This window comes from Camelus dromedarius, chromosome 35 (assembly GCF_036321535.1).
Source record: "Camelus dromedarius isolate mCamDro1 chromosome 35, mCamDro1.pat, whole genome shotgun sequence".
Taxonomy (NCBI): domain Eukaryota; kingdom Metazoa; phylum Chordata; class Mammalia; order Artiodactyla; family Camelidae; genus Camelus; species Camelus dromedarius.
In genome coordinates this window covers 6,795,129-6,804,070 of record NC_087470.1, presented here as the reverse complement: position 1 = coordinate 6,804,070, position 8,942 = coordinate 6,795,129, and the positions used below count along the sequence as shown (strand labels likewise).

At 43.6% G+C, this 8,942-nt stretch overlaps 1 protein-coding gene across 1 annotated transcript in view; it reads right to left on the bottom strand.

The window, feature by feature from the left end:
• Positions 1-268: 268 nt before the first annotated feature.
• Positions 269-8,942, bottom strand: part of LOC135319951 (saccharopine dehydrogenase-like oxidoreductase) — a 98,324-nt gene continuing 89,650 nt past the window's right edge. Inside the window, exons 16-18 of the mRNA XM_064482292.1 lie at positions 8,021-8,208; positions 3,725-4,108; positions 269-856 (exon numbers count right to left, since the gene is read on the bottom strand). The gene's annotated coding sequence lies outside the window, so the exon portion shown is untranslated. The remainder of the gene's footprint in view (positions 857-3,724; positions 4,109-8,020; positions 8,209-8,942) is intronic.

Sequence of the window (8,942 nt, the reverse complement as noted above, 5' to 3'; positions counted from 1 at the left end):
TGGCGACAATGTAAGCAGGCAGAGGCTCCAGCAGATCCCCTGGAGGGAAGAGTGAAGGGACGCTCCTCTTCAGGAGAACAGGGTGCAGGACGCATCAAAGGGCCACAGATGAATCTCTTCCCCAGAACTTCTGATCCTTACATTTCATCCCACTAAAATCCTTACACACCTATTCAAAGATGCCTTTTCAAGGGTGTTCATCACAGCACTGGTTGAAACAGTCGGAATTAAGGCAACACTACTGTTGATGGAGAGGGGATGGGGTCCATTCGTTCTGGTTGATGTGAATGAATGAATGCTGTGCAGTTGGAAAAGTGGGTGCCTGGTCTCAATCCAATGTCAAGGGAGGCCTCAGGGTGGAAGTATGCAGACCCACTGTCTGCATCCAGGGTCCCATCTGCACTACCACATATGTGTGAAATCAATATAGATGTAAATTGATCTGATTGTGAGTGTGTGAGAGGCAGAGATGGAAAGAGACATACTGAGAGACACAGAGACTGAGACCTAAGCAACAAATCATTCATGACAGTCACCTCTGTGGGTGGGAATTACAAATCTCTTCTCTTTTAGGCAATATTTCAATTTTTTGTAATGTGTCTGTATTACTCTACTAATTCTAAAAGGATTAAAATCCTATGTTAATGTGACCCATTCATTTTTCATCTATGGAGTAATTAAAGTACACTAATCCTGTTTTTAAAAGAATTTAAAGCCTTTTCAGGACTCAGCTCCATGTCAGCTCCGTGGCAGCAGAGGTTCTCCAGGAGGTCGTGTCTTTTCTGAATCAGCGTCCAATAGAGGTGAGGAAGAAGTATCAAACTTGGGCACTGAAGACTACAATAGATGAGAGATTCTGTTGAGAGAAATTAAGACCTACATTCACAGAAAATAATCCCATATTCATGGAGCAGAAGGCTTCATTCTACTAAGATGAAAATAGTCCACAAATAGATCTAAGGATTCAAAGAATGCCTACCCAAATCCCAGGTTCTGTTTTGCAGGAACTGACAATCAATCTAAAATTCACGTGGAAAATCCAGGGGCTCAGAATACATGAGTGAATCTTGAAAAAGAACAAAGTTCGAGGAATGGAAAGTCAGATGGAACCCACGGTTAATACAAAAGCACTTTAAGCTGAAGATACCTGAGATTCAATAGATGTAGAAGAAAACCTGTCATGGAAGCCAATTCTCTCCTCTCCCTTTGCCCTATTAAGTTAGGTTGATAAAAAGCCTTTAACTTTCACCACTTAACATGAGAGTTACTTTTCTGGTTGGCTCCTGCGTGTGTATAAATAAACCGTTTCTCTCGTTCATCTTCTCTTCACTTCTGTGGGCTCTTTGGGAGGGACTCTGGATGATGGGGACCTGCTCTTTTCTCACCTTTTTTAGTGATATCTTTTGTCCATGGTGAAGTGATAAAAAAAGGCTCATTGATTTTGGGCCAGATTTGGAACATGTATACCTTTGGAGACCCCCTGGAGGAATAAGTGGGTCCAATACTGCTGGGAGAATTTACTGGTTTTCTTGTCCAAATGCCCAATAAGATGCTATTTGCAAGGATTTTTTTAAGGTTCTTACCCTAAAATAAATACCCTATCTAAACCTCCTGGATGATCAAATAGAAAGAAAAAAGGAGAATCATGTCTGGCCTAAGAACACTTCCTTAACAAAATGAAGGACAGAATCAGATTCAGAGCAAAAATTAAAATCCATTTGTACCATCAAACCTCCCACCCTTTTGTAGACTGTCCTCATGTAATCTTCCAGATGGCTCCCTGGATAAAGCCCTCCCCAAGGGCACACATGTCCAGCTCCTTTGCCTGGACCTCTTGCTTGCTTTCAGAGCTTGGCCCACCGGGAGGTTGGTCCCCGGGGCCTGAGAGGGGCTATTAGTGAAATCTTCTCTGCTAAGACCCACCGGGCTGAAGGGGAACTGTGTGCTCTGAGGGAGGGAGAGCACACCGAGCCTCTGTGGAGACGTCTCTGAGATCATCCCAAAGGCACACAGCTCTAACTCTGGACACGGGAATTTTTGATTGACATCTTAGTTGGAAATCTCCTAGATAGAAAGAAGCTTATTCAAGATGTTTCAATTGGATGGGCAGGTCGGCCTCTCGAATTTGTCAATGAGGAGGATACGCAATTCTTTGCAGAAGTAGGAACACCCATCCCTGCTCTGCTGACTTCATCTACAGAGAAACAGAGACGCGGCTCTAGGGGGAATTCAATGCCGACCAACCCTTCTTACAGACATCAATGTTCCCACTTTATTCTCCTGTCAAGTCCCTGCAGAAAAACTATGACTCAGCCCCAAATATCACATACACATCAACCTGAACCACTGTGTGTCTCTGTGTCGAACTCGAGCACTAAGGCCTGTGACCATTACTGTCAAATCATGTCCCCATTTCAGCCCGTCTCCCGCCATCAACCCAGCCCAACCTCAGTGTCTTTCTCCAGGTCAGCAGCACTCTTCCCACTGGCTTCCCATCAGCTTACCTTGCCCTGCTTCCATTGTTTATTCCGCATACTTTACCCACAATGGTCTTATTAAATTATGAATCAGATCAAGTTGTTCTCCTGTACAAGATACTCTCGTGAGTTTCCATTTTATTCAGAAGAATATCCAGAGTCCCTACCAAGGCCCTGTGTGATCCGGTCCCTCACCCGTCTCTGCAGCCTCAGGTCTCACCGTTCTGCTCCAGCCCATCTTCACTGCCCAGATGGTCCCCACTGGGACAGCTGTGTTTGTAACTCCAAGTCTCGTACTTACACTTCTCCCGGCCCTGGGAGGCTTTTCTTGTCTGTTACCTACGTGGCTTATTCTTTTGCTTCATTCAGGAATTTGTTCAAATTATTTTACCCTCAGAGAGGACTTATCTGACCACATTATTTAAAATAGCATGCACATATTTCCTATTCAATCATTTTCTCTCCTAATATGCTTTATGTTTCCTTGTGGCAATTATTATTACCTGGCAGTACGTCATATATTTGTTTACTGGTTCTCTGTCATTCTTACTAGACCTATATTCATGGAACCACAAATAAATGTTTTAAACAGTAACTTTCAAACCACCATTAAATGAATTCTTTTATAAGATGAGAATTTCAGAGGCTTCCACAGGTTGCTTAGGGGAAAAAAGAGAAAGGATTCAGGTTGAACTAGGTTATTAAGGACCTGGGATTTGGTTATTTATTTTATACATAGTAGTGTGTATCTATTAATCCCAAACTCCTAATCTAGCAAAAGACCGAGCTGATTACTATTTTTAAAAAAAAAAATTTTCTCTTTAAAGTTGGGTTGTTTGAGATCTCTTTTCTTCTTTGTTCTTTTTCTTTCTTTTTTAAAGAATTTTTCTTATTTTTTTTTACATTGAGGTACTGGGAATTGAACCTAGCATGTAATCTATCCCTTGAGATATACCCTCACCTCCAAAGACAATTATATTTATACTTTGACAATACCATACTGAATTAAGATTTTTTTACTCCATTTTCCTTTCAGAGAGTTTATAACGAAGGGAGAAAGCGTCAGAGGAAGCCCTGGGCCATCTCTTCCTTCTCAGCGGGTTACTACACAGCAGAGGAGCTTGGCTGTCGCCAGGCCCAGCTCACCTTTCTGCTCTGAGGGCCGACTCAGGCCACTTCTCTAAACAGAGACGTGTTAGAAGCAGCAGAAAGCCAACTAGCGAGCAAAAATGACAAAACTGACCCACCTGCACTTGGACATCATCTGCTCTGAAACGAACCTCTTATAGCTCTTCTTCCGATTAGTGGATTGTTTTCAAAAATATTCCCAAGGAGATGACTCTCACTCTATTTTTCTGGATTTCTTGGGCCTTCTATGACTTTAACTGCAGGCTTGATTTTCTGCAGAACGTCTGCAGGGAAGCCAGGCAGAAAACGTGAACAGATCCTGCAGGCCACAGCTGAGGCCTCCGGTCAAAGCGTCCTTGTTGTGCAGAGCCTACATTCATGGGACCATTTTCATGACTGCTGTAATTAGTTCTCATCCAACTGTCCCACTGAAAATGTTTATAGATGGAAGGTGGTCTGACACAGGTGAGCAGTGTGGATGTGGGCTGCAGATGGCAGACAGACTGGAAGGAAAGACAGGAAATGTTTATTCAGGCTTCAGTTTGGAAGATTTCTGATGTTTATATGGACATTAAACTGGGTCAAGCTGAAGCGCCATTTGCTGTAAGACGGGGTGATGTACACGTATCCCTACAACTTCTAAAAAGTTTGTTGAAGCTGGACGTGACAGCCTAGGGGACAGAAGGCTTAGAGTGACACCTCCGTTCCAGGATGCCTATGATCTCGGGCTCACAAAGAGGAAAAGAATACACATATTTTGCCTGTGTAGTTCTATGTGAAATGACTTTGACCCTTGCCGGATGGTGTAAGATCAGAGATCATGTAGTATTTCTTACATCACAAAGACGACAATTCTTGATGAGTCAGCAGACTGTTTCTGATGGCCCGGGGTCTGTGCCAGACATTAGCTGTCTAGACAAATACCACACAGCCCCTCATCCCTCAAGGAGATCACAGTGTGCCGTGGAAGAGACAAATTTAAATAGGTTTTCAAAACAATGTGGTAAGAGGCCCTTGGCATCATGTATACTGTAAGTTCAGAGGGGCCCTTGCACTGCCTGGGGCAGGGTTCTAGAAGGTAGGGAAGGTGTCAGAGAGGAAACGCTTTCTGCACTGACAACTGAAGGATTCCAGCAAATCTGTAGACCAGGAGAGTGCGAGGTAGGCATGGGATTCTCGGCAGCTTGCGTGTCTCGTGCAGAGGCCTGGTCGTGTCTAACAGCACCTTGCACTTAGGGAAGGAAGGTCAGTGAGGCTAGAGGCTGTGGGGAACTAACAGAAGCTGAGGCTGAAAAAAGCAGCAACTAGGTGCTGAGAAGGTGTGACGTTAAATCAGGGAGTGTGGACTCCCTCACATATGCAGCGGGGAATTCTTTGGTGTTTTAAGGAGGAGAGTGACATTCAGATTAATCATTAAAAGTGAGAAAAGTGGACTGTTCACTCTAAAGAACAGCACTGGGGAGACTAGAAAGGGGTGGGAATTAATGCAGTGGGGAATGAGGGGCGGGGACTTAGGGGACATTAAGGAATAGAATTTTAGTACTGATGGGGGATGAGGGACTGAAGTGAAGGAAAACTCCCAGATGTATGGGACAGAAAACAGATGGGATGGTGATGCCATTGGTTGAAAAAGCAAACCTAGTTCTGAGCAAGTGTAAATTCAAACATACAGAGCTGGAGATTTTTATGAGTTTATCAAGTGGAAATATCTACTTGTCAATTATAAGTATATTTCTTGGACGGAAATTAGATGTCCTTGCTGGAGAAGATTTGACAGTTAATCAGTGGACAGAGAGTAGTTGAAGCCACGGGAATAAATGCCACCCACTGACAGTTTATCAAAGAAAAAGGAAGGAGGGCACTTCTGGTTCAGAAAATATGGCAGACTGGAAACTTGAAGACCCACTCACTGAAGACACAAAAACATAGGACACAATGCAGTCAATCCTAAAAAAAACACACATTTATTGTGTATGATTCCTGTTCAGTAAATTACATATATCTCACATGTACTATTTGAAGAAGTTTGATAGATGTATACACCATAAAAGCATTACCACAATCAAGATAGCTAACATTTCCATCACTCCCCAAGGGGGCAATTTTCGAATTCCCATATTTATGCCTTCCCATCCCCTTCTGTCCCAGTAACCATAAATTTGTTTCCCTATGTCTACGGGTCTGTTTCTCTTTTGTAGATAAGTTCATTTGTGTCTTTTTTTAAATTCCACATGTAAGTGATATTTTATGGCATTTTTCTCTTTTTCTGGCTTACTTCACTTAGAATGACTACCTCCAAGTCCACCCATGTTGCTGCAAATGGCATTTTGTTCTTTTTAATGGCTGAGTAGTATTCCAGTGTATAAATATACCACTACATCTTTATCCAGTCATCTGTTGATGGACATTTAGGTTGTTTCCATGTCCCGGCTATTATAAACAGTGTTGCTTTGAACATTGACGTACATGTGACTTTTCAAATTAGTTTTCTCCTGACATTTGCCTGGGAGTGGGAAGGCTGGATCATGAATTAAGTCCATTTTCAGTTTTTAAAGGAACCTCCACATGGTCTTCTCTAATGCCAATGCAGCTCATTTTATTAAAGCAGAGCCATGCTCAGAAAGTAACGGGTATTTCTAGGGGCCAGACATGAAGTGCAGTGAGTGTGGCCTGTTCAAGAATCAGAGGGAAGTCTGGCAGGGCTGGAGGAGAGTGAGCGGGAGAGTGTGGTACAGGCAGCATTCAGACCACGTGGGGACCTGACAGGCTGGGATAAGGAGCCTGGACTTCCAGTCATCCCTTGGTAACCATGGGGCACTGGTTCCAGGACTCCCCTCAGACGTCAACATCCATAGATGCTGACGCCTTTTGTATAAAATGGCATAGGACTTGCATGGAACTTATGTGTTCCCTCCCGTATCCTTCAAATCATCTCTAGATTACTCATGATGTCTGATGTAATGTGAATGCTATGTAAGTAGTTGCCAGCGTGTGGCAAATTCAAGTGTTGCTTTTTGGAAGTTTCTGCTTTTCCCCAAATACTTTCAATCCACAGTTGGTTGAATCCACTGGATAGGGAGACCCTAGATATGGACAGTGGACTGTATTCTCAGTCTAATCTAAAACAGACTACACAAAGAAAAGAAAACCAAACCCAAATCAGCTGTTTCAATTAACAGAATTTAGAGCACTGGTTCAGTGACATGAGACTAAGAGCTGGCTGTTAAAGTTAACAGCGTTCATCTAGAGGAACACATTCTGGAGCACTCTATCACCTCAGGTCTGAGCTTCTCAGTATCTTCATTTGCTTCCTGAAGCTGAACTGCATAATTACCCAGAAGCCCCTGGTTTTCAGCACACCACTGTAATCTTTTCTGCAGGTAACTCATTTCTTATGTGTTTCTTCTAAAAGTTTTATTTTATGTAATTTTTCACCTATAAGATAAAGTAACTCAATAACCCAAATTTTTCAAAATATAGAAATAACTAAATTAAAATATTTCACATGAAAACCAATGCCTATCTAATGAAAACATTATGAAAAAATAAGAGGCAAAAACAAAACAAAACAAAACAATGGATGTAGCAAGGTTGTGTCCAGTCTAGTGTGTTAGTAAAAGAAGGCTGTGTTCACAGTCCCAATTCTCAAAGTTTGTATGATTTTACTTAACACAACAAACACATGATGGGAGTGACGATTATTATTCTATTTTACAGACTAGGAAAATATAGTTCTTACAAACAGGTTAGTGGATTTTATTTGTACGTATCTTACACTGAAGATCATAAAATCACAGAGAAAAGATACTTCCTTCGGCAAACAAGGGCTCTGCAGATCGACCTTTCTGGCCCTGTGCCTGGCCCGCCTCTGGCCCAGGACAGGTGCGCTCAGTGACACGCCCATGAGACACAGCTGGGTGGCCTCCCTCCTCTCCTCCCAAGGCCCTCCACCTGCCAGGACTCAGCTCAAACTCTTCTCCTCCCTGAAACCCTTACTAGTACCCTTCTGTTTATTTCTAATTTTTTTAATATTAAACTTTCCTGCATTCTTATCTAACTCCTCCTTTGTTTTCCCCGGTGGGGAATGCAATATTCACCTTTCAGTCTTCTACAAACACAGCATGGTGTTGTCTTTTCATTTGTTAAACACTTGAGAGCTTACATTTCAGGCCCAGGGATAAAAAGGGAGACCAGGCCCTGGAAGGTCACCGTCTGGCTGGGAGGACTGCAAACAACTGTGCACGCAGTGCCACGAATTCAAAATAATCTTTGAGTTTCTTCAATCTTGCAGTTATTGCTACAGAAACCAATCAAACGCAAATACCTCTTAATAACTAATTTTTAAAAGTTTCTAAAATTACAATATACTTCTAGGGATAGCATTTTGCTTTTATTATCCAATTGCTACTACTTACACTCAAGTTCAGAACAGTTACGAGTATAAAGTGACTATCCCAGCTCGGCGTGCTCCATGAGGTGCATGCACCTGCTCTCTGGCTTGGTCTCTGTCTTCATTTTTCCCAAGTCTGCTTCAAGAGCTTGCTTGTCTTGCTTCAGTCTTTTGAGGTCTTCCAATAAACCGGTTTTCTCTTTCTTGATATTCCTAGAAATACAAAAGCAAATTATTCCTAACCACGACAGATTGTGGTACAGGCTCCCTTTCGCCCAACCCATCCTAAGTTCTGCTGCTGATTATCTTCCCTAAATTTTAGATCTGACTTTACCCCAGCCCCTCCAAAGGATGATGGGCTTCCCAGAGTTTCCCGGAGCCCGCCAGAGCCAGCTTTGAGCATGTGCCCAGCACAGCTGCAGGGCCCTCCCCGCCACCGCTCTCACTGCTCCCGGATGACGACGACCCCCTAACTAGCCCGCCTCTCCCCTCCCGGCACCTGCGGTCTGTCCTCCACACAGGAAGAGGTGAATTTCTTGAAGAGTCCATTAATATCACTCCTTCATCTGAAACCCGCTTGTGGCTCCCCTCTCTCTTAGGGTAAATCCAAAGTCCTTATTACCATGACCTTCAGTGTTGCACAACCCAGTGTTGCCCACTCTTCTGATGCATTTCCCACAAATCTTCCCCCTCCTGCTCCACTCCAGCCGCAGAGACCTCCTGGCTGTCCTGGGAACATGCCCAGCACACTCCTACCCCAGGGTGCTGGCACTGTGTCCCCTGCCTGCAGCTCTGCCCCCCCCCCGGAGCTAGGTGTCTCGTTTCCGCACTGGCTCAGGGCTTCTGCTCAGGTGCGGCCCCAGGAAGGCCTTCCTCAATCCCTCTTTCTAAAATGGCCCCCAGGTGTGCTGCTTTATTTTCTTCCCTAAACACTCATTGGCACCTGA